Raw genomic sequence first — 24,868 nt, 5'->3', positions numbered from 1 at the left:
CCTCTAATTTGTCTAGGGCCCTCTGTATCCTATCCCTACCCTCCAGCATATCTACCTCTCCTCCCAGTTTAGTGTCATCTGCAAACTTGCTGAGGGTGCAATCCACACCATCCTCCAGATCATTTATAAAGATATTGAACAAAACCGGCCTGAGGATCGACCCCTGGGGTACTCCATTTGACACCGGCTGCCAACTAGACATGGAGCCATTGATCACTACCCGCTGAGCCGACAATCTAGCCAACTTTCTATCCACTTTATAATCCATTCATCCAGCCCATACTTCTTTAACTTGCTGGCAAGAATACTGTGTGAGACCGTGTCAAAAGCTAAAATCAAGGAACAACACGTCCACTGCTTTCCCCTCATCCACAGAGCCAGTTATCTCATCACAGAAGGCAATTAGATTAGTCAGGCATGACTTGCCCTTGGTGAATTCATGCTGACTGTTCCTGATCACTTTCCTCTCCTCTAAGTGCTTCAGAATTGATTCCTTGAGGACCTGCTCCATGATTTTTCCAAGGACTGAGGTGAGGCTGACTGGCCTGTAGTTCCCAGGATCCTCCTTCGTCCCTTTTTTAAAGATGGGCACTACATTAGCCTTTTTCCAGTCATCCGGGACTTCCCCCAACCACCATGAGTTTTCAAAGATAATGGCCAATGGCTCTGCAGTCACATCCGCCAACTCCTTTAGCACTCTCGGATGCAGCGCATCCAGCCCCATGGACTTGTGCTCATCCAGCTTTTCTAAATAGTCCCGAACCACTTCTTTCTCCACAGAAGGCTGGTCACCTCCTCCCCATGCTGTGCTGCCCAGTGCAATAGTCTGGGAGCTGACCTTGTTCATGAAGACAGAGGCAAAAAAAGCATTGAGTACATTAGCTTTTTCCACATCCTCTGTCACTAGGTTGCCTCCCTCATTCAGTAAGGGGCCCACACTTTCCTTGACTTTCTTCTTGTTGCTAACATAGCTGAAGAAACCCTTCTTGTTACTCTTAACATCTCTTGCTAGCTGAAACTCCAGGTGTGATTTGACCTTCCTAGTTTCACTCCTGCATGCAAGAGCAATATCTTTATACTCTTCCCTGGTCATTTGTCCAATCTTCCACTTCTTGTAAGCATCTTTTTTGTGTTTAAGATCAGCAAGGATTTCACTGTTAAGCCAAGCTGGTCGCCTGCCATATTTACTATTCTTTCTACACATCGGGATGGTTTGTCCCTGTAACCTCAATAAGGATTCTTTAAAATACAGCCAGCTTTCCTGGACTCCTTCCCCCTCATGTTATTCTCCCATGGGATCCTGCTCATCAGTTCCCTGAGGGAGTCAAAGTCTGCTTTTCTGAAGTCCAGAGTCCGTATTCTGCTGCTCTCCTTTCTTCCTTGTGTCAGAATCCTGAACTCGATCATCTCATGGTCACTGCCGCCCAGGTTCCCATCCACTTTTGCTTCCCCTACTAATTCTTCCTGGTTTGTGAGCAGCAGCTCAAGAAGAGCTCTGCCCCTAGTTGGTTCCTCCAACCATTAATGTTGGAGAAAACCTCCAATACATTAAAAATTGTTATACATTAGAAATTGTCCCCTACATTTTCCAAAAACTTCCTGGATTGTTTGTGCACCACTGTATTGCTCTCCCAGCAGATATCAGGGTGATTGAGCTCTCCCATGAGAACCAGGGCCTGCGATCTAGTAACTTCTGTGAGTTGCCGGAAGAAAGCCTCGTCCACCTCATCCCCCTGATCTGGTGGTCTATAGCAGACTCCCACCATGACATCACCCTTGTTGCTCACACTTCTAAACTTAATCCAGAGACTCTCAGGTTTTTCTGCAATTTCATACTGGAGCTCTGAGCAGTCATACTGCTCTCTTATATACAATGCAACTCCCCCACCTTTTCTGCCCTGCCTGTCCTTCCTGAACAGTTTATATCCATCCATGAGAGTACTCCAGTCATATGAGTTATCCCACCAAGTCTCTGTTGTTCCAATCACATCATAATTTCTTGACTGTGCCAGGACTTCCAGTTCTCCCTGCTTGTTTTCCAGGCTTCTTGCATCTGTGTATAGGCACTTGAGATAACTCGCTGATCGTCCTTCTTTCTCAGTGTGAGAATCCCTCCTGATTCTTATTTACTATCCCACATTGTACTCTGTGTTTAATTTATAATGAAAGAGGAGCCAGGGCTTGAGCAATTTTTTTACATTTATAACTGATGCAGCAAGCTCACAGGTGCCTCCGGGGTGATGAACTGCCAAGCCCAGAGGTGATTAGGCGCTGATTTTACTCACTAGGTGGGATGGTGAGAATGGTGGTCCGAGCATATCATTTTACCCCCATGGGACACTTCCTTCTTTACATTCATCTGCACTAGGAACTTTTGTAGCCATTTTTCAGCACTGGTGCCATCAGTCAGCTATAGTGAAAGCAGGTTGCAGACCTTTTTACCACTTTGCCATTGAAACCGTGTTGAGTTAGCGAACACAGAGGTAAAAATGCCTGTACTCTGGCTTTGGTAAAGCTTACACCTTTTATAACACTGGTGTTGAAAAGTGTATAACAATTTCCTAGTGAGAAGGTCTTTATTTTGGTCAGTAGGACTGGGAGGGCATCCATATACTTTCCCTGGCCCTCTGCCAGTTTGACAGCTGTCCCTCACACTGTGTGGGGAAAAGAAATAAGGGTGGGTGGATATATGGCTAATTCTCATTCAGCTGCTAATATAAACCCATTCAATTTTTTAAAAAAATTTCTTGGGGGAAAAAGAAGGAAACCACAGTGGGACAAAAGCTCCTTTCATAGTCTAGCAACAGATGGCCCATAATTGTCTCATTGGCTAAGTCTTCATTGTGGAATTATAGGAAATGATTGGCACCTGAGTCTGAGCTTCGGGGTTTATCTAGGTCAGGTGTGAGCAGCCACACTGCAAAGCCATACTCAAGTTACTGTGTCATCACTGGTGCTGTGCTAACCAGTGTCTGTACCTAGGGTAGTGGGGGCAGATCCTGTGGTTTTTTGTGCTGTAGTAAGATGAGCATTGGCCTTGCTAAACCCAGGGTTGTGAGTTCAATCCTTGAAGGGGCCATTTAGGATCTGGGGCAAAAATTGGGGATTGGTCCTGCTTTGAGCAGGGGGTTGGACTAGATGACCTCCTGAGGTCCCTTCCAACCCTAACCTTCTATGATTCTATGATTCTATGATCTGGTGTATGATTCTTTCCTGGTGAATTGTGAGAGAACTTGTCTGTCCTTCTGGACACGTGAGGGGAATTGTGGGAAGGCACTGAAGGACTATCAGCACTAGAGTGGTTTAGCCTATGTACTCTCTGCAAAGTGGTTAATCTAGTAACCATAAACTTTTTGGAAATCAAAACAGTTAAAAAATCATAGTGCAAGTTTTATTTATTACATTCCAATAAAAGTTAAAACGAAGGACTGAATGGTTCAGGGAAACGGTATTGGAATATGGAGGGCAAGAGAGAGACGGTCAGGGAAAGGGGCCCTAAAAGCCCCATGTCTGGCTGGCAGAGGATTTCTCCTCTGAGAGCACTGCAGAAGACAAATGTAAGGCTGCCTCCTGAAGACCCCACAAAAGCCCTGGCACAGGGCATATGGAGGAGGGTGGGTCTGAGAGAAAGAAGGGCATGTCAGGGACAGGGCCATAGCACACTGCACTGCAGAGGTTCCCGGCAGTGCCGTGGCCCATGCGGCAAACTGAGGAGGCTTCTGTAAGTTAGACAAGTCCTCAGGGCCTGTCAGGGGCCTCTTCAGCCTTTGGAGGAGCAGAGGATCAGTAGGACACAAAGGTGATGTACAGCCACCTTCGCCCTCTCCCCATCGCGTTCTGTGCTGTGCCTCTGAGATGCATCTCACCAATGGAAAAACTCCCAAAGACTTCAGTGGTGCAAGAGCTGGTCTTTAGTCTGTGGGTTGAATGCAACCCAGTCATTACCATCTGTTGTATGGTATCTATGAAATACAAGAGTGATTTCATTCTAAGTGCTAGTGGACAAGTGTCCATTTCTAAAACCCACAAAGCCCCTCGTAAATGGTGCTGATTAATGCCCTTTTTGGCAACATAAGGGGTCCCGGACTGAACTGGAAGAGAGAGTAATCCCAGGACTTCCAGTTCTCCCTGCTTGTTTCCCATCCTTCTTGCATTTGTGTATAGGCATTTGAGATAACTCGCTGATCATCTCTCTTTCTCAGTATGAGGCAGGAGCCCTCCCCTCTCATGCGCTCCTGCTCATGCTTCCTCCCGGTATCCCACTTCCTCACTTACCTCAGGGATTTGGTCTCCTTCCCCCGGTGAACCTAGTTTAAAGCCCTCCTCGCTAGGTTAGCCAGCCTGCTTGCGAAGATGCTCTTCCCACTCTTCGTTAGGTGGAGCCTGTCTCTGCCTAGCACTCCTCCTTCTTGGAACACCATCCCATGGTCAAAGAATCCAAAGACTTCTCTCCGACACCACATGCGTAGCTATTCGTTGACTTCCACGATTCGACAGTCTCTACCCAGGCCTTTTCCTTCCACGGGGAGGATGGACAAGAACACCACTTGCACCTCAAACTCCTTTATCCTTCCTCCCAGAGCCACGTAGTCTGCAGTGATCCACTCAAGGTCATTCTTGGCAGTATCATTGGTGCCCACATGGAGAAGCAGGAAGGGGTAGCGATCCGAGGACCTGATGAGTCTCAGCAGTCTTTCCGTCACATCGTGAATCCTAGCTCCTGGCAAGCAGCAGACTTCTTGGTTTTCCCAGTGGGGGCGGCAGATAAATGACTCAGTCCCCCTGAGGAGAGAGTCCCTGACCACCACCACCCGCCTCCTTCTCTTGGGAGCAGTGGTCGTGGAACCCGCATCCCTAGGACAGTGCATCTCATGACTTCCAATTGGCGGAGTCTCCTTCTGTTCCCTTCCCTCAGATGTATCATCTAGTCCACTCTCTGCATTAGTACCTGTGGAGAGAACATGAAAACGGTTACTTACCTGTATCTGCGATGCTGGTACATGGACGCTCCCCTTTCTTCTTCTGGAGGTCACATGCTGCCAAATTTCTTCACCATCCTCCTGTCCCCGCAGTGCAGCCTGCTCTGAATCTTCAGAACGTTGTGTCCGTAGAAGCATATCCTGACATCTGTCCAGGAAATTTTCAGTTTCTCTTATGCAACGCAGGGTTGATACCTGTTGCTCCAGACCTTGAACCTTCTCTTCCAATATGGAGACCAGTTTGCACTTTGTACAGATAAAGTCACTTCTGTCCTGTGGAAGAAAGACAAACATGGCACATCCAGTGCAGGTCACAACAGCTGAACACTCCCATAGCTAGAGATTTTTGCTGAGCTATGACAGTCCGAAGACTCTGTATATCTATGAGGTGCTGTGCGTTGGTACAGGCATGATGTGGCACCTGAGCTCACTCAGTCTGATGGTGCTATTGGATAATGTCATTCTGTACTAAAAATCACACCTTTGTTTCTTTGTGTTTGTGACACCTTACATCCAATAAAGTGCCTTGTTTCAAGTTTAGAAAAACCCCAACCAAACAAAAAAAATCTGAAAACTCTCTCTGCTTTTAAATCCATTAGAAGGAGAGGTGTTGATAGGGGAACCCAAGCCTGCCCACTCCACTGCGTTCCAGCTCAGGCCCATTGAGCTAGATAAGCTGGATCAGCATTTGTTGACTCTGGCTGTCCCATTTCTGGAAGGCTCCTTTCTGCCTTCCCCCTGGGTTTCTGCAGGTTCTTCGGCCAGTTGGTCTGGTCGCCTCTTTCTAGAGCATTGTCCTTGAGCGGCTCTTCAGGAGCTTTCTGAAAGGAATTCCCTTCTCCAGCCTGCACATTCATCTGGTAGCCACCCCAACCCTCTGCTTCCCCTCCCTCTTATCCCCCCAGCTGTTGTGAGTCTGTCAATGAGCAGTGGTCAGCAGGGTTTGTGTTTACCTTTGGTTGCTGGGTGGCGTGGGTGCCTTTGCACTCAGGGATGCATATGAGGATGGAACAATGGTAAGTGACCACAAATAAGCATTTATAGAGAGCATTTGTAGGTACTCAAAAGATGTAATAGCAAGTTAGGTAGCAAGAACAACAACAAAACCATATGGCTGGGTCATGGTTGATTGAATGGGATAAATCAATGAGGGGAAGGATAAGAGCAAAGAGTAAACACTTTCTGCATTCTGGTTGTGTTTGTCTTTTCTCTGGAAAGGAGCCTGAGGGGCTGCCAGGCTGAAAACAGAATTACTTTTCTTTTTTCATCCTCACATTCCTTCCTGCTTGACAAGATTTATCAAACAGCTAGGTCTAGGTGTCTTTTTTTGGAGTAAGTCAGGAAAAGTGTCGGTGCAGTGCGAAGGTCAGTTGCAAAACTATTACTCAATGCTGCTGAACAGAGAAACAACTACAGTCACAAGCCAAAGCTTGTTTGTCAGGGCATGCATTACTGATGAAGGGGAGCAGGGCAGGGGAAGGGAAACCAGAACTTAGGGGTGAAAGCCTGATTCTGTCAAAATCAATGGGAGTTTTGTCATTGACTGTAGTGGAGCCAGAATTTCACCCCAATGTTTCTTTTGGGGATATTTTATTATTATTATTTTTAAACTGCTTAATTTCCTTCTGTTGGATGCTGCTTTTCTAGCATGCGTACCTCTGAATAATCGTAATCCTCTAATATGCAGTTAGCACACTATTTTAACTGCTATAAGGAAGGGTGGGCAGCATTTATAAGAACTCTGTAGTGCATCCTTTCTTTAGGAAGAACATGGCAGTAGCTTTGAAAGAGACCTTTTAAAATAATTGTTCAGTACTCACAGCAGTTACATTAAGAGCTTGAATGGTCTTTTTTACGCACACCTGTTCCATAAATTACGCATTTGATTTTGACTTCACTAGTAAATTTGTACAAGCTGCTGTGTTACTTGCAGGAGGCATTCATGTCTCCCACATCAGGTCACAATCATTTCTGAGTATCATGGGGAGAGAAAGGTGTATGTGATCACACTATTTCTATACATTCCATACAGCTGGAAATGGTCACTTATGAAATATCTTGCCTTACTTTGTAGATCTGTCTGCAGACAGTAGCATTATATTTCCGAATTTAAGGAGCACAACAGAACCTATACCTCTGGCATTTCAATTATATAGTCACCATTGAATTACATGAAGAAGAATGGTTTCAGAGTAGCAGCCGTGTTAGTCTGTATTCGCAAAAAGAAAAGGAGTACTTGTGGCACCTTAGAGACTAACACGGCTGCTACTCTGAAACCTGTCGTTATGCAAGGCACTGAATTTAGCCGTATAGAGTGGAAAATTTGTTAGTCTCTAAGGTGCCACAAGTACTCCTTTTCTTTTTATGAAGAAGAATGTGTTCTACACACTTCCTAGCAGAAAGAAGCAGGCACTGAAATAGCCAATGACAGATAAAGACAAGATCCCCTGAGCACCAGGACATAGGTCCAAAGTTCAGAGAGGACCTCCAAATTTAGGAGTGTCTATCATTCACCCCCAAGGAGCCACTACTAAAGAAGTAGAGGCAGCAGCTTACACTGTTGCTCTCCCAGCCTCAGTAACTTAGGTTTGTCTACATTCCAAAAAAAGTAATGTTAGGTTAGCAGCTAGAGTTGAACACCAAGCTGCCTTGTAGACTTGAACTTGAGCTGCTAACCTGCGTTCAAAGCTGAAGGCATGTCTACATTTACCTCCAGAGTGATCGATCTAGGGGTTGATTTATCGCGTCTAGTGAAGATGTGATAAATCAATTGCTGAGCGCTCTCCCGTCGACTCCAGTACTGCACCGGAGCGAGATGCGTAGGCAGAGTCGACAGGGAATGCCAGCAGTCGACCTACAGCAGTGAAGACACCGTGGTAAGTAGCTCTAAGTACGTCGACTTCAGCTATGCTATTTTTGTAGCTGAAGTTGCGTAACTTAGACCAGCTTAGCTTGCCCCTCCCTCCTCCAGTGTAGACCAGGCCTAAGTTGCTGTGTCTTCTCTGCTATTTTAACATGGGTTAATTAACCTGAGTTAAGAATGCAACTTTTTTTGCAGTGTACACAGACCTTATGTGAAGAGGTCAATCTTGAGCTTCTTTTATCTGAAGACTCTGGCAGAAAGCTGAGACCAAAGACACTAGGCATTTTAGAGATGCAAGGCTTTCTTCTACCCATGTGGGAGATATCAGTCTCCTCTCTTTTTCCCTCAAGCAAGTGAGAGTAAGGAGAAGGAACAGCTTAGACCCCACTATAGTGAAGCAGTGCAGGGAGATGAAACGGTTGAGTTGCCCACCACCATTCAGTGTGGGAAGCTTTCACCAAGAAAAAAGAATACAGCCTCACTGCCAGGAGATGTGGAAGGGAAGGAATTATCTCACCTGCTGCCGCCAGGAATGGGGATGGAGACAAAGAGTATGTGGGGCTTAAAATGTTGGTGGATCTAGGACCTGCAATTGTCACAGGACCAAATAGAAAGGTTGAAAAGATGAAAAATGACGTGCTTCTCTTAATCTGATTTCAGTGTTATATGCAGGAAATTATTGACAGTAAAGTAGCCATGGTAGGTCTCCAGCAACGATGACAATATAGAAGATTAAGCTTTGTCATTCTTTTGTCTCTTAAATATTGTGTTCTGAAATGACACACTGATGTGGGTGGCCATCTCATTTTGAGTCATATGACCATCATCTTGTGTTGGACATGGAGACTCAAAGCCCAGCAGTTTTGCCACTGGGTAAAAATTAGGTCTTTTTCAGAAACCTACCATTATTTCAATGGAGTTTTGCAGAACAAGCAAACCTACTATCTATTACAGGTTTGTCAAGTGACACCTGGGGTTAGCATGAATCAAATCTTCCTCTTCTTTGCTGTTCTGTGAGCTACTTTATCTCCTATGCGGCCTGGTACTTAGTCTCCCTCCACTTCATGGAGAGAGACAGGAAAATAGTCTGAGGGCTCACTTATTTTCTCCCCAGGGCAACACTGGGATCCAGACAAAGAACTCCATGACTCAAAAGTCAGTAAATAGTGACACGTAATGAGAAACACATGCAGGAGTGCCAGCTAATTCCCAGAACCTCCGTAAGACCATTGTAATTAAAAGAATCTTGCATTTGTCACAACCTGTAATCCTAAAATCATATTACTTAATAAAATGGAAATTTACATCACATATTTCTACTGAAGTTTCATATCTTGCACCCGACTGAGAACATAGAAGCATCCAGTGCATCATAGCTAAATGAAATACATGGTTAAGACTAGGAAAAAATGCACTACATGAAAATACAACCTTCATATGTCTATGAAATCCCATTTAACAAAAATAAGAGTAAAAAGTATGATTTAATTAGTACAACTATGTTTCCTTGCTGTTGTCCCCCTTTTAAATTAGAATATATCATCCAAACACTGATTGGCTAGTACAAGATTCACATTTTACTTAAATCATACATCTACCTAATAAATGCAAATACACATGAATGCTGAAGTGTAACACTGTGAAGTCAATGGATTTCCTCTGTGTAATTCAGGAAAAAGTCATGGTACATCCATGGTGAATATCTTAAATATCTTAAAATGCTTACTTGTTTATTAGCACATTCAATTACTGAAAGGAGTATGGGTTGCAAAAATGCTAACTACATGTTCATTTTTCTCCATATTCTTGGCCAAAAGCACTCTTGCTGACAATTGCACTTTTCAAACAGTCCAGCTTCATACTTAGCATTATTTATGATTAATTTCACTTTACCTTCTATTGTGGTTCTGGCTACAATATCTCATTCTTATATCTCATTCAAGACAAGAGATGCTGTCCAGACTCCGGCTTTCTGTTTTGTATGTGCACACATCTGTGTGCACTTGAGCTGGTCAAAAGTTTTTTTGTCAAAATGAGTTTTCAGTGAAAAATATCTTTTTGGCCAAAATCAAAACATTTTTCAAAATGTGTCCATTTTGACAAAGTTTCATTTAGAAAATAAAATGAAACAAAGCATTTTAACCAGAGTGAAATGTCCCATTTTGATTTTTTTGAGTTAAAATGATTTTTAAAAACACATTTTTTATATCAAAAACGTTTTTAATGTTTTAAAAGGTCAAAGTCAAAATGAAACAATTTGATTTTATTGAAATGAAATGTTTTGATTGACCCCAAATATTTTTTTTCCAAAATGTAATTTTGTGGGAAATTTTGAAATGATTTGTTTTTGTTATTTTGGACTGGAAACTTTTGAAATCACATAGGTCCTATGAAAGAGAAAATCTGGTTCCTGCCCAGATGGAGTGTGCATGCTTGGGTGCACTAATAATTGCATGCACAGATGATAGTTTTTGTACACAAAAAGTCCATTTATCAAAACAGATTTTGTGTGTGCAAATTTTACCAACTGCAAATGCTGTCTGAATTGTATCTAAAGAAGCATTAACATTTGTCTGGAATTGTCTGTCTAATCTATCACTGTTCTTATCACTGCACTATTTGAGTACCAATGCTGCTAGTTGCTCATGGTTCAGTTATCCTCCATTTGTTTACAACTTCATTCTTTTCATATTTGTTCCAGAATTTTAGTAGGGACTTATGCTATTCAAAAGTAGGAACAACATCAGCTGTAAACAAAAGTGTTGTACTCAAGATGACGCTGTGTTGATATTTCACTTTTCTTCCTCCCTAAAGTCTTCATAACTCCTTCAGCAGTTTGGGACTATTAGGGACTATTTGGGACTATTCACAGGATGACATCAGATCCTAGACATCATCTTTTCCCATCATTATATGGCAAAAACATTTGTATAGAGCTCTTCTGTACTTCAGTTCTTCCTTGATCCTCTTCTGAAGCTATAATGATGTTCGTTACACAGCGTTCCCAGAATTATCTTTGTCTGTTAAGGGGCTGGTTAGCAAATGCTTTCCTGGGAACCCTGAAGGACTCTTGGCCCTTGATTTCTTACAGTCTTTTTTCAGCAACTACTTAAGTCTTCTCATGTGGAGGGATTAAAAGGTTGCTTTTTCTCTCAGACTTTCATGATGACATACCGAGGTGAGTATTTTTCACTCAGTCACTAGGTCTTTAAGCAGTTCAGCAGAAATTCTATACATACCTGAGGCTCTTCTTGCTTCCTATCTGTTTCTCCTGTGTAATGTCACTTTCATCTCAGTTTTTTGCTAGCAGCTCATCTAGCATCAGCTGGTACATAGTAATACAGTATCCCATTTTCAAGAGCCTGATGCTGTACATAAAAGGATGCCTTTCATACCACAGTACTCTTTTTCATCTTTGTCAGTCACTGGTTTTAGTCCAATGACTAGTCCTTTTCACTTATCTTTACAATACGCCTGTTTACAATCATAAACAATTTTTTGCCACCAGCTCACTGCCTCTTCCATTTCCACTCTTTTCCTTTGCCAGAACTGTGTCATGTCACTTCTTGTCACTGTGTTGTCACCACTTTATTGAGAACTGATCTTGCATCTCGTTTTTATTTTCATTTCTCTTGTATATCACAGTGCCTATAACATCATCATTTAGGGTTTTGAATTCTTGGCACCATTCCTTCCAACAGAAGAAAAAAACAGGGTTAGGAGATATGAAGCTAAGCCAAATGACAAAGTCCTACTACAGCTAGAGTAAACACTCATTATTGTGGGATCCTTCTTAAACACCTTAGTGCCTCGCTGTATAACAAGCTCAACTTTACACGGGACAGCATTAAAATGTTTGTATCTCATGATAAAATACTTTTATTGTGCTAGGTACTAAATACAGCCATGGGTTGTCAATGTTCTTTGGTTTCAGTGCAGGGTTCATGCATCTTTAATGTCAAGAAGGAGAACACTTACTGAAGAGCTGCTCAATGTGCTGTCCAGGTTACTAAACATAAAGACTCAAAAACTAATTCAGAAATGTCTGAATGCCTTAGAATATAGGGATGTTATGAAAGCTGTGATTTCTGTCGGAGTTTGTTTGAGGAAGGACCAAAGGGAAACAAAAGTAACATTTCTCCCAGCTTTGAACAATGGGTATAAGTAGCAACAAATATATAATATAACATAGCCGGCATGCAGGTCTTTTAATTTTTTCATTTTCTTGTCAGCAACTGCTAGATTTTGGGAGAGCCTAAACAGAGCCATTGCACTTCTGGTACTAACCCTCCTTGACAAAAGGCCAAATGCCAAGTGAGTCAGAACAGTTGCTTTTCTCATCCTCCTCAACTCCCCATCACTATAATCTTTACTCCTGTGTATAAGATCTGAGAAGGGGAAAGCCAACACTAAATGAACAGACAAATGTGCCCCTTATAGAAGGCCTCCAAACTACCTCCACCCAGCAGAGTTCTGGTCGGGGGAGGAGTCACTTAACCCAGTCCATAAACCCCTTGTCTCAGAGACTTAAATCAGAATAACCCACTTTACTGTCAGAAAAACAAGTTCCTCAGGCCTAGGTTAGACTAGTGACCTGGGGCCTGCAGCAACCAGCATGACTTCTGATGCACTGCCTCACCGCCATCAGCATCCTTTTTTCGTATATATAATCTAGCCTCGGGGCTTGATTGTGAGCACCAGACTGTCCCTTAAAGGGGTAGCACACCCTTCACACCTTGTTAAAAATGGACGGGATGTTGTTTTAGCTAGAAGTAGAGAAACAGATCACGGGAAATGCATAGAGCACTGTTTCCCAAACTTGGGACGCTGCTTGTTCAGGGAAAGCCCCTGGTGGGTCGGGCCGGTTTCTTTACCTGCTGTGTCCGCAGGTTCGGCCGATCGTGGCTCCCACTAGCCGCGGTTCACAGCTGCAGGCCAATGGGGACTGTGGGAAGCGGCGCGGGCCGAAGGACGTACCGGCTGCTGCTTCTCACAGCCCCCATTGGCCTGGAGCAGCGAACCGCGGCCAGAGGGAGCCGCAATCGTCCAAACCTGCAGATACAGCAGGTAAAGAAACCAGCCCGGCCCACCAGGGGCTTTTCCTGAACAAGTGGCATCCCGAGTTTGGGAAACACTGGCATAGTCTCTGTCCTCAGGAGCTTACAAACTAGGCGCCAGATTCTGCAACTTTGCTTTCATTGAATAGCACTTATACATGTGAGCAGTCCCATTGGTGAAGTCAGTTGGGCTTCTCCCGAGAATACATCTTGCTCTGTGTGAGTAAGTGGTGCTGATTCAGGCCCTGCATAGGTAATGATAAGTGCACCCACACAGAACATATGAACAAGGTCTTTACTTCACATTGTCTCTTAAACAGCTTGTTATGGCTTAACAGCTCATTCCCTGGAGATGAAAAAGCAAAGGGGCAGCTCAACAGCATAAGAGGAATTTCAGATTGATATCTAGGGCCACCTTTTTAAAAATAGCCTCTGCTTTTGCACCAACAATTAATTGTGGCTAGTTGATGCATCTGCAGATGAAATCAGGGAGAAAGTTGTCTAAATGCTATCATTTGCACAGGCTGCCACCACATTTTTGCATCTGCAGGTGATAGAGGGCCCAAAATTATGGAGGCAAAAATATTGAGCAAGTTAAAGTCCCTTTAAATATCTGGCCATCAGGGCTGACAACATGATTCAGAAGGGGTTGATCGACTGGACAGTTCCTCAGGGAGACTGTCTTTAGCAGCAGCAGCAACATTGTGAATGTTTCCCTTCACTATTATAGGATCAGTAAAGCCTTCGGGAATGGAAGACATACCACTGGCTATATCCACTGGTTCAACAATGGCACCAATTTGCTCAGATACTACAGATTTACTTATGACTGTGAAAATGAATATATTGTAAGTGTTTACAACACTTGTATTATTTCTCTCAGGCACAATAGGGGAAGGTTCTGACAGCCAGGCCAGAAAGAAACACTGACCAGGAACTCCTGAGGCCCACTCCCGAAAGTCACCTATGGCCTAATCCTGAACCATTGAAGTCAGTAGAAGTTTTGCCATGGTCTTTAGCGGGAATAGGCTCAGGCCATTAACCTCTCTGTGTCAGATACCACATACGTTAAAAGGGGATAATAATACTGATCTGCTTCTATGGGATATTGTGAGAATGAATTAGTAAAACTATGTAAGTGCTAAGTATTAAAAAGTGCATGGAATTATTATATTGACTCATTTCATTAACTGTGAAGTTATAGTCCATTATATTAATTATATATATGTATGCTTAAATACATGTGTGTGTGTCAAATAATGGCTGAAGATATATTGTGAGGGCTATATGTTATAGCAAATGATTCAGCATTTGCAATAAGTTTTCAGTGTAAGCCCTATTTAACCCTTAAAGAAGCATGGATTCCATTTATTTTAAACATATGCCCAATTCAGCATGGTTCAAGAAGGATGTCCAGCCTACCTTGTAATAAAATGCCACCTCAGCATGGTTTATAGACGATGCCTTACGGGTATGCCTTACAGGTATGAACAGTATGTTCATAGCAAAAATCCCATTTTGGAGCAGCTGTACAGAGCAAATAGTGTGAAATCAATTTTAACAGAGAATATTAAGTTTTACAGCATATCAGAAAAAGATGCTATCACTAGTCCGCAGATTTTACATTATTTTGGCTTAAATAAGGGTTCAATCAATTAGACAGAAGTTACAATTCAAGCCTTTTAAAATAAGAGTATACAAATGTAAACTCTCTCTCTCTTTCTCTTTCTCTTCTTCTCTCAAGGTTATGCTCCTGCAAACATTTGTACACATATATATACTATGGAACTGCTCACATGATTAATATTAAAGCATAAATGTTTGTAGGATCAGTATCAGTTAAAAAGGCATTCCTTTCCTGCACGATCTTGCACGGAGGAGGGACATATTATGCATAAATTGGAAACGCCATTACAATAGAAACTTTGTAAATAGAAACCACCATTACTATACATCTATGCCACAAAGACATACAAAATGATTATACCCACAATGACTTTAGTTATCTCTTATCTGCTTGAGGTTTAGTGGTGGAGTTTGTATGGTTGAGCTGATACTATTATTGTTTATATTCCAGCAGTGCCAGGAGCCCTCATTCAGGCCTGGAGTCCTGTTGTTCTGAGCTTTGTACAAATACATAAAAAGCCATATTAAAGTAGGCTTCATCATCAGATTGGACCCATCTTATTTACAGAAGCCCATTTAGTTAGTATTTATAGCTGAAAAATTTAACCATTTGATGATCACATTTTAAAAATAAAATAAAGAGTATGAATTTCCCAGTTGCCCGAGGGTAGGTATATTGATGTAGCTTGTGGTGCTGAGAATCAGTAGAGTATGCCAGATATATGCTTTACTGAAGAGGGCTCAGTGTCACTGATCACTATAGGATTACTGAAGCCATGTAACACAAAATTAAGCTTAGAGTAATACTGTAATAAAATGTTTTTGAGAAGTTGCGTTGTATTTTCACAGTGTTCTCCTCAGCCCACGGATGCCTCCTTCCTTATCTTTGCAAGATTGGCTACTGGGGTGAGTTCCTGTTTGAACTCCTCTGCTTTCCACTCTTCAACAGTATCCCCAGGTAGTGGATCTTCTCCTATATACTTTGCATTAGCAATTTTCTGCTTCACTGCACCTCCATTATGAGACAAGCTTTAAGATTTAGTGATCTTACAGCAGAGTTGAGTAACAGCACTTCCATTTCCTTTTACAAAAATTGGCATCTCTCTTGCCTTGTGAGAGCCTTAGCCACTGTCACTCAGACGACCGAGGCATCTAAACAGAAATAGCAACAGAGAAATCCAAGGAAAGAGCAACATCAGCCATTTGAACAACAGACATTTAGCTTTTGTATTTCTTCACTATCCTCTGTACATTACGGAGTAATTTTGTGCTCTGCATTTGAATCTGAGCATACGTTAAATTGAATCTTGGAAACATAGAAATGGTATCTCAGTTCCTGTGTGTGCATATATATTGTATATACTCATCTACCTAACTAGTAAAAAGAAAAGGAGTACTTGTGGCACCTTAGAGACTAACAAATTTATTTGAGCATAAGCTTTCGTGAGCCACAGCTCACTTCATCGGATGCATTCGATGAAGTGAGCTGTAGCTCATGAAAGCTTATGCTCAAATACATTTGTTAGTCTCTAAGGTGCCACAAGTACTCCTTTTCTTTTTGTGAATACAGACTAACACGGCTGCTACTCTGAAACTTATCTAACTAGTGTGCAATTGGTTAAGAAACATAATTTCATTGAAGATGAGGTCTGTCCTTCAGGTTTACAGGCACAGTTTATGCCCATGAAATGAATGATGTTCACACATCTGGATAGCTGCAGTCTTAAGGCGGGTTTCCACAGTTCAAATGAGGGTGTAAAAATGTGGACACAAGTTGTGCCCACAAAAGGAAAGTGATCCTTCCAAAAGCTTACTCCTAACACTTGATTTTTTTATGAACTGATGGTTTTATTACTGATGCATTGCATAAACTGAAGAAATTCAATAAATGCATAACATAGGACAACCTACTTGTGAAATAGTAGATGTGTTGGCGGTTTGCTTGACTGACAAAGTAAACGATGGAGATGTAAGTAGGACAAGTGACTGACCCCCAGAAATGTGAATCTAAATTTTAAGGCCTGTTATGTGATGCTTGACTGATGCTGCATAATCTGATGAGACGTCAGTGGACAAAAAGGTGATGTTCATCTTTTTGGTTTGGGCTCATTATGCAATTCTGGTTTAGCAGCTATGAAACTATTTTTCATTCAAAAGAGATCTCTTCATTTCTGGGTTGGGTGGAATCTTAAATGCATAAAATCAAATACCCTTATTCTCCTCAGTCTAATTTGTTATATCCCCTAAATGTAAGGGAAATAGTTGTCTTTATAGATAAAACATACCTCCTTCATCATCAGATTTAAGACAACCAACTATTTAATTGCTTAAGACCCTGCAGGCATGCACACAACCAACTTACCAGACACAGTTATTATCATTAATTATTATTTGTACTATGGTAGTGCCTAGAAACCCCAACTATAAATCAGTGCCCCTTTGTGGTAGGTGCTGCACAGGGCCACAAGCCTGATAACAGGTGAGGAGTAGACTGGATTGTACCCACCAAATATCATTTCACATAGTGTCTTGCAAAACCTAGAGTTGGCCATGATCTCCTTGCACATAGCTTGGGTGTAACAGCAATGAAGCACTGCTAAGCAGGCTAGGCACCTAAAGAATATGCAAAGTGAAACCATTGATTAGTTAGGGACCTATTGTGTCTTCACTGGCCTATGTCAGGGCCAGTGCAAAAGCACATCACCCCAGTAAGTGTTTCAGTAGACATTGTGTCTTAAACATGCACAATGCTTTCTGGAGCTCATTGGCACACAGGGAGCACATATCTGTTGATGCTTCTGTTGATGCATCACTAACACTGCTGAAGGGCTTAGATGTGAGGAATAAAGCCATGGCTCAGCCTTCTCTCCTTCCCCCCATCCCTTTATGGTAGCTAGTGCTGCTATTGCTATCCTAGCCTTACTCTCAGTTATGTTTGGGTTGCGGGATGAGGAGGAAATCTTTGGATACAAACATTCATAATGGTTTATGTTACCACTTATACTGTGACTCCGATTTTATTTGGAAATCAGCAACATATTGACATTAAATATAGGTCCTCCATGGATTTACATAGTGATGAATGTTGTTAAATTGGCAAATTGAGATTCCATGTTTTAAGCAAAAATTATAGCCCTACTGGATAATTACATATTATGCTTTTGTAACAATACTCTATAAGGGTCTGATCCAAAGCCCACTGAAATCAGGGGGAGTCTTTCCATTGACTTCAGTAGGCTTGAGATCATGGTTACCACATAAAAATTAGCCTTAGGTACAGGTTGGAAAAGAGACGGCTAAGGGGAGATATGATTAAGGTCTATAAAATCATAACTGGTGTAAAGATAGTAGATAAGGAAGTGTTGTTTACTACTTCTCATAACACAAGAACTAGTGGTCACCAAATGAAATTAATAGGCAGCAGGTTTAAAACATATAAAAGGAAGTATTTCTTCATACAACGCAGTCAACCTGTGGAACTCTTTGCCAGAGGATGTTGTGAAGGCCAAGACCATTACAGGGTTCAAAAAAGAACTAGATAAATTCATGGAGGATAGGTCCATCCATGGCTATTAGCCAGGATGGGCAGGAATGGCGTCCCTGGCCTCTGTTTGCCAGAAGCTGGGAATGAGTGACAGGGGATGGATCACTTGATGATTGCCTGTTCTGTTCATTCCCTCTGGGCACCGGGCACTGGCCACTGTCAGAAGGCAGGTTACTGGGCTAGATGGACCCTTGGTCTGACCCAGTAGGGCCATTCTTATGTTCTTACGTTCAGTGTTTACAATCCTGTCAGAGTGAAAAAAGACCGTTTTGCTGTATCGCTGACAGAACACTGTTAAATGCAAAATGTGAAAAAAGTAGAATATCTAGTCTCATTTTAAACATCGTTCTAGCTCTTTGCCTGTTATTTTAAATTTATGAATAGCTATGTGCATAATTGTCAGTTTATGCTTGGGAAATGTCAGTTTAACGTAGGATATATATTGCAGTATTATATGAAAACACAAGGTGGCACTGGAGGATTGTACTAATGCACTGTAATTAAGACTCCTTGTAAATCACATCATTGTCAAAGTCAAGGAAACCATAAATTTTTACATTAAATGATATAAACCATGAAAATTGGTCATTTCTCTTTCTTCTGATTTTGGCTTCACTTCCTAAGAATTTTTAGTAAAGTTTTGTCAAGAGGGAAATGGTGATGAGGCAGTACATAGCACAGCCATTACAAGCGTACAGCAAAGTAATCAAACAAATCGACAGGATCGTCAGGATCCTGACGCAGGGAAGAAAGGTAAGCAGCAGGATACGGACCCTGGACTTCAGGAAAGCAGACTTTGACTCCCTCAGGGAACAGATGGCCAGGATCCCCTGGGGGACTAACATGAAAGGGAAGGGAGTCCAGGAGAGCTGGCTGTATTTCAAGGAATCCCTGTTGAGGTTACAGGGACAAACCATCCCGATGAGTCGAAAGAATAGTAAATATGGCAGGCGACCAGCTTGGCTTAATGGTGAAATCCTAGCGGATCTTAAACATAAAAAAGAAGCTTACAAGAAGTGGAAGGTTGGACATATGACCAGGGAAGAGTATAAAAATATTGCTCGGGCATGTAGGAAAGATATCAGGAGGGCCAAATCGCACCTGGAGCTGCAGCTAGCAAGAGATGTCAAGAGTAACAAGAAGGGTTTCTTCAGGTATGTTGGCAACAAGAAGAAAGCCAAGGAAAGTGTGGGCCCCTTACTGAATGAGGGAGGCAAGCTAGTGACAGAGGATGTGGAAAAAGCTAATGTACTCAATGCTTTTTTTGCCTCTGTTTTCACTAACAAGGTCAGCTCCCAGACTGCTGTGCTGGGCAACACAAAATGGGGAAGAGATGGCCAGCCCTCTGTAGAGATAGAGGTGGTTAGGGACTATTTAGAAAAGCTGGACATGCACAAGTCCATGGGGCCGGACGAATTGCATCCAAGAGTGCTGAAGGAATTGGCGGCTGTGATTGCAGAGCCCTTGGCCATTATCTTTGAAAACTCGTGGCGAACGGGGGAACTCCCGGATGACTGGAAAAAGGCTAATGTAGTGCCCATCTTTAAAAAAGGGAAGAAGGAGGATCCTGGGAACTACAGGCCAGTCAGCCTCACCTCAGTCCCTGGAAAAATCATGGAGCAGGTCCTCAAAGAATCAATCCTGAAGCACTTAGAGGAGAGGAAAGTGATCAGGAACAGTCAGCATGGATTCACCAAGGGAAGGTCATGCCTGACTAATCTAATCGCCTTTTATGATGAGATTACTGGTTCTGTGGATGAAGGGAAAGCAGTGGATGTATTGTTTCTTGACTTTAGCAAAGCTTTTGACACGGTCTCCCACAGCATTCTTGTCAGCAAGTTAAGGAAGTATGGGCTGGATGAATGCACTATAAGGTGGGTAGAAAGCTGGCTAGATTGTCGGGCTCAACGGGTAGTGATCAATGGCTCCATGTCTAGTTGGCAGCCGGTGTCAAGTGGAGTGCACCAGGGGTCGGTCCTGGGGCCCGTTTTGTTCAATATCTTCATAAATGATCTGGAGGATGGTGTGGATTGCACTCTCAGCAAATTTGCGGATGATACTAAACTGGGAGGAGTGGTAGATACGCTGGAGGGGAGGGATAGGATACAGAAGGACCTAGACAAATTGGAGGATTGGGCCAAAAGAAATCTAATGAGGTTCAATAAGGATAAGTGCAGGGTCCTGCACTTAGGATGGAAGAATCCAATGCACCGCTACAGACTAGGGACCGAATGGCTCGGCAGCAGTTCTGCGGAAAAGGACCTAGGGGTGACAGTGGACGAGAAGCTGGATATGAGTCAGCAGTGTGCCCTTGTTGCCAAGAAGGCCAATGGCATTTTGGGATGTATAAGTAGGGGCATAGCGAGCAGATCGAGGGACGTGATCGTTCCCCTCTATTCGACACTGGTGAGGCCTCATCTGGAGTACTGTGTCCAGTTTTGGGCCCCACACTACAGGAAGGATGTGGATAAATTGGAAAGAGTACAACGAAGGGCAACGAAAATGATTAGGGGTCTAGAGCACATGACTTATGAGGAGAGGCTGAGGGAGCTGGGATTGTTTAGTCTGCAGAAGAGAAGAATGAGGGGGGATTTGATAGCTGCTTTCAACTACCTGAAAGGGGGTTTCAAAGAGGATGGCTCTAGACTGTTCTCAATGGTAGCAGATGACAGAACGAGGAGTAATGGTCTCAAGTTGCAATGGGGGAGGTTTAGATTGGATATTAGGAAAAACTTTTTCACTAAGAGGGTGGTGAAACACTGGAATGCGTTACCTAGGGAGGTGGTAGAATCTCCTTCCTTAGAGGTTTTTAAGGTCAGGCTTGACAAAGCCCTGGCTGGGATGATTTAACTGGGACTTGGTCCTGCTTTGAGCAGGGGGTTGGACTAGATGACCTTCTGGGGTCCCTTCCAACCCTGATATTCTATGATTCTATGATTCTATGATTCTATGACATTCCTTTGTTTTCAAAACATGCTAACAGTGTTGATCCTACAGCTGTCTCTCTTTGTGCCACATGTCCATACCTCAGTGATGACTGCACATGAGAAGATACATTTATTTCCTCAATAATTTATTTGCTACATTGATTGAAGCTTTCTTTCACATTGGTATTTCCCCCCCCTTAAATCACTCTAAATACAAAAGCTTTAGTCTGCATTTGGTTAAGGGGTCTTCTGGGAGTCACCTGGGCTCTAAAAAGTTTTCACAACACACAGATCAATCCCAATGGTCATTCTGATATTTCACTTTTGTTCTTCATCTTTGAAAATCATTTACACAAGAAATTCATTATTTATCTTCTTACAACATATGAAATTTGGCAACTTTCCCTGTCTACATAAGGCGTGGCCCCTAACCACAATCTAATATTTCTATTACATCTCAAGAATACTAAATATATTGCTCCAGATTCTCTCTTGGGGTAAACTTGCATAACTCCATCAATTTCCGTGAAGCTATGCCAATTTACACCAGCTAGGGATCTAGTCCATTACACATATTAATGTATTCAGCATGTATAATTGAAGTGTCCAATGCAATTATATTTTTGCTTGTGGCAATTTGCCATAAAAAGAACATGCTGTACATAAACAAATAGAAAATATAAATGTAATTTCAAAGGCAGACTGAAAAAGAACATAGTATAGTATAACCCTATTCCAGTGTAAGGTCTGCCTGTGTGTAGTCACTTGCAGGACTGAGGCCTTAGAAAAAAGACTGCCTAACTGGAACAATGCATGTCATGGCAAAAACTATCGGATAAGGACGTCAGTCTTGCTTCAGTTGAAGGTAATGCCAAAACTCTTATTGACTTCAATGGGAACAGGAGCTGGCCCCAAATTGTATGGGGCATACAATGCCATCAGACTTTAAATGACTTTAAATTTCATGACTACAAAAGAAATAGTTCAATGAAATAACTCATCACTCAAGTTCCGTATATCATGTGCTGTCTGTTGAGTTAGCAGCAAAATCAGGATGCAGTACGTGGAACTTAGTTCACCAACTCATCATACAGTAAAACAATTCAAAAAAACATGGAGTCTGAGTTCTCATGCTATTTAGCATAAGGGCCATTTCCCCTTACCTCTACACACCAGTGATTGTACTAAACATGAAGGAGATTGACAGATGAACCATGCACTTAGTCTGTTCCCTAAAATATCTTTGTTCCTTTATTAGAGGCTCCCCTAAGAAACAATTAACTTAAATGGCTACTGTAAAAATTTTATTCATTTACAGATCTGAATATTAACTTAGTAGCTGGCACAAAACAGTCCCTTTTCATATGTTAACAGTTGTATCTTTAAACATAGGAACTGTGGCTGTTTGTTGTTCTACATAGAATGTGTGGCCTCTGTTCAGTTCCCAGTGACCAAGTGATCACATGACAAAAACGAGCACTAGTTTTCAGTCTTGCTTTCATGTGGATGGCCAAAAAGCCAAGGACGGGATGGGCTTGAAGAATGATCTGTCCTCTCACCTCTCAAGATGGGTGTTTCAGAACAGAGCTAAGTAACACTGATGGGGCAAAAAGTGGAAACTTGCCTGGTTTTGTCTTTGCTGTGCCTGTTTTGTAGATAAACAGGCAACTTCTGTCCCCAGGTTTGTAAGCCCAGGCTATTCCTGAGCATGAGGAATTCCCATGAAAAGTAATAAGAAAGAATAACAGAAAGAAAGACATTATGAGAGTTCTTCTCAGTGATAGTAGTATTGGGACAGGAAGCTTATTCTTCCATATGGTGTGAATGGATGGCACTTGACCACATTCTTTGGGAAGATTCAGTCATTATGGGCTATACTGTACTACTTAGGCACTATCCCCAGCAAGTATGGGCCAGAGCTGTGCCATCCTAACCTCAGGGAGGGATTTTGCCTCAGAGGGATACAATCTGTCCCCCAGCTCTCCACTGCTCAGTTACTCTCTATGGAGCAGCCTTCTCAATGGGGCATGCCTGGCCTACTCCATGGATTGATATAGTGCAACACAGCACCTCCCTCCAACCATTATGAGGCAATGTGCATTCCATGTAGTACACGGGAGGAATAGTTCTTGCCCTCCCACAAGTTCAGGGACTGTGATTTTCCTTAGCCATTGTATGGGGCATGCAAGGGCCACAAGGGATGGCTTCTCAACCTTTCTACTCTCCCTGTGCAGTCACATGAAACCCCAGGGACAGCTGGACCTGTTGACTCTCCCCTACTTTAATTCCTTCTGTAGTGCAATTTAACACCCTTACAGCTTCCTAACTGATGCTATTCAGGTTGTGGTTTTTTCACATGAAAACACACACACAAACTTTAAACAGAACTTTTGTTACCAAGTTTTCTGTCTTCAGCACATTTGGTCTCTGGGGAGTTATCACTTAATAATCTCTAGCGTAACCATCCTGAAGGATCCCAGTACCTGGATATTAATTAAGAGGTTCACTTAGACACACTTTTTTAGTTTGTGGTTGAAATCTTATTGTGTCTTTAGGAAAATCACTCAAGTCTTTGTATTTTCTGGATAGACTATGGTCACTATACACTTCCTTCCCATTACTTTTCTTTATGGTATTTCCTGGTTTTCTTGTGGGTGTAATTAAAACTATTGTATCTTTCAGATAGCTACAGTATAACACTTCAAAGATCTGATAAATGAAATATCTGTGAAAAATAAATACTAAGATTTATTACATAAATTACAGTTTAGAAAAAAAGGCCTACCATGTCAAAAAGATTAAAAAGCTCTTTTACTTATTTTTATTCATGATCTTGACAATTATTTTTTCTCCTTGAGTTCAATGGTCTTGTTATTAAGCAATTGCTGAGTATAGTCCTTGTTGTAAATGATACACATAGAAATATATAAATTGCATTCCACTGAACTCAAGCTCACTGCTCAAGATTCTGATCATATACACAAGTGCAAATCTGGAATAACTCCACTGAAGTCCATAGAATCATACCAGATTTACACTAGCATAACTGCTATGAGACTCTGGTGCACCTTTGTACACTACAATCTACTCCATTCACTAGCTACTGAGAGCCAGCCTCAGCTCCCACTGACTGCGTGCCTCCCATTGAATTCAGTAGGAACTGGATCAGGTCCTGAAGCAGAAGGGGAAATTATAAAAATGTATCTCATGAATTCAAGTCTTCTCTGTGGAAGTGGTTAAAATGTCTCTGTATTTTTATATAGAATGTAACAAAGTGTCACTTGAATGGTGTCTCTGGCTGTAATCACTTATAGGTCAATGGAATAAAAAAACCCCAACCATTTTTATGAAAAGAAATACAATTACTGCAATAAAATCAAATCCTGACCATGAAAGATTATATAAATAAAACGTAAACAAAGAATGAAGACAAGGAACTCAGTCTGTACAATAATTATAAAAGCTTGGTGAAAATACGCACAGTTCCATGGAACAAAAAAAAATCTATTAAATATGTGAAAGGGGTCTGTTTTAAATGGACCAAAGCATGGACATTCAGAGTTCATTTCAATGGGACTATTCACATGAGTGATATGAACAGGATTTGTCCCCATATACTCTGTAGTGCAAACACACAGAGGCAATGAAGCTAACGGGAGGCCACAATCTGTCTTTGTTGTGCATACACAACACCAATTGAATTCTTCAGTAGTTCAGCATGCAAACTGATAGAAAGATAAAGACTGTTTTGGTTTTTAATTTCAAGACAGCCACCTTGATATACTAATATAGCTTTTAAAGAGATGGAGCAAAACTTCAATTGACTTTAATAAGAGCAGAAATTCACCCAGGGCACTAAGTGTAACTCTGGA

This window comes from Dermochelys coriacea, chromosome 2, assembly GCF_009764565.3.
Source record: "Dermochelys coriacea isolate rDerCor1 chromosome 2, rDerCor1.pri.v4, whole genome shotgun sequence".
Classification (NCBI taxonomy): domain Eukaryota; kingdom Metazoa; phylum Chordata; order Testudines; family Dermochelyidae; genus Dermochelys; species Dermochelys coriacea.
This window is presented reverse-complemented; position numbering follows the sequence as displayed.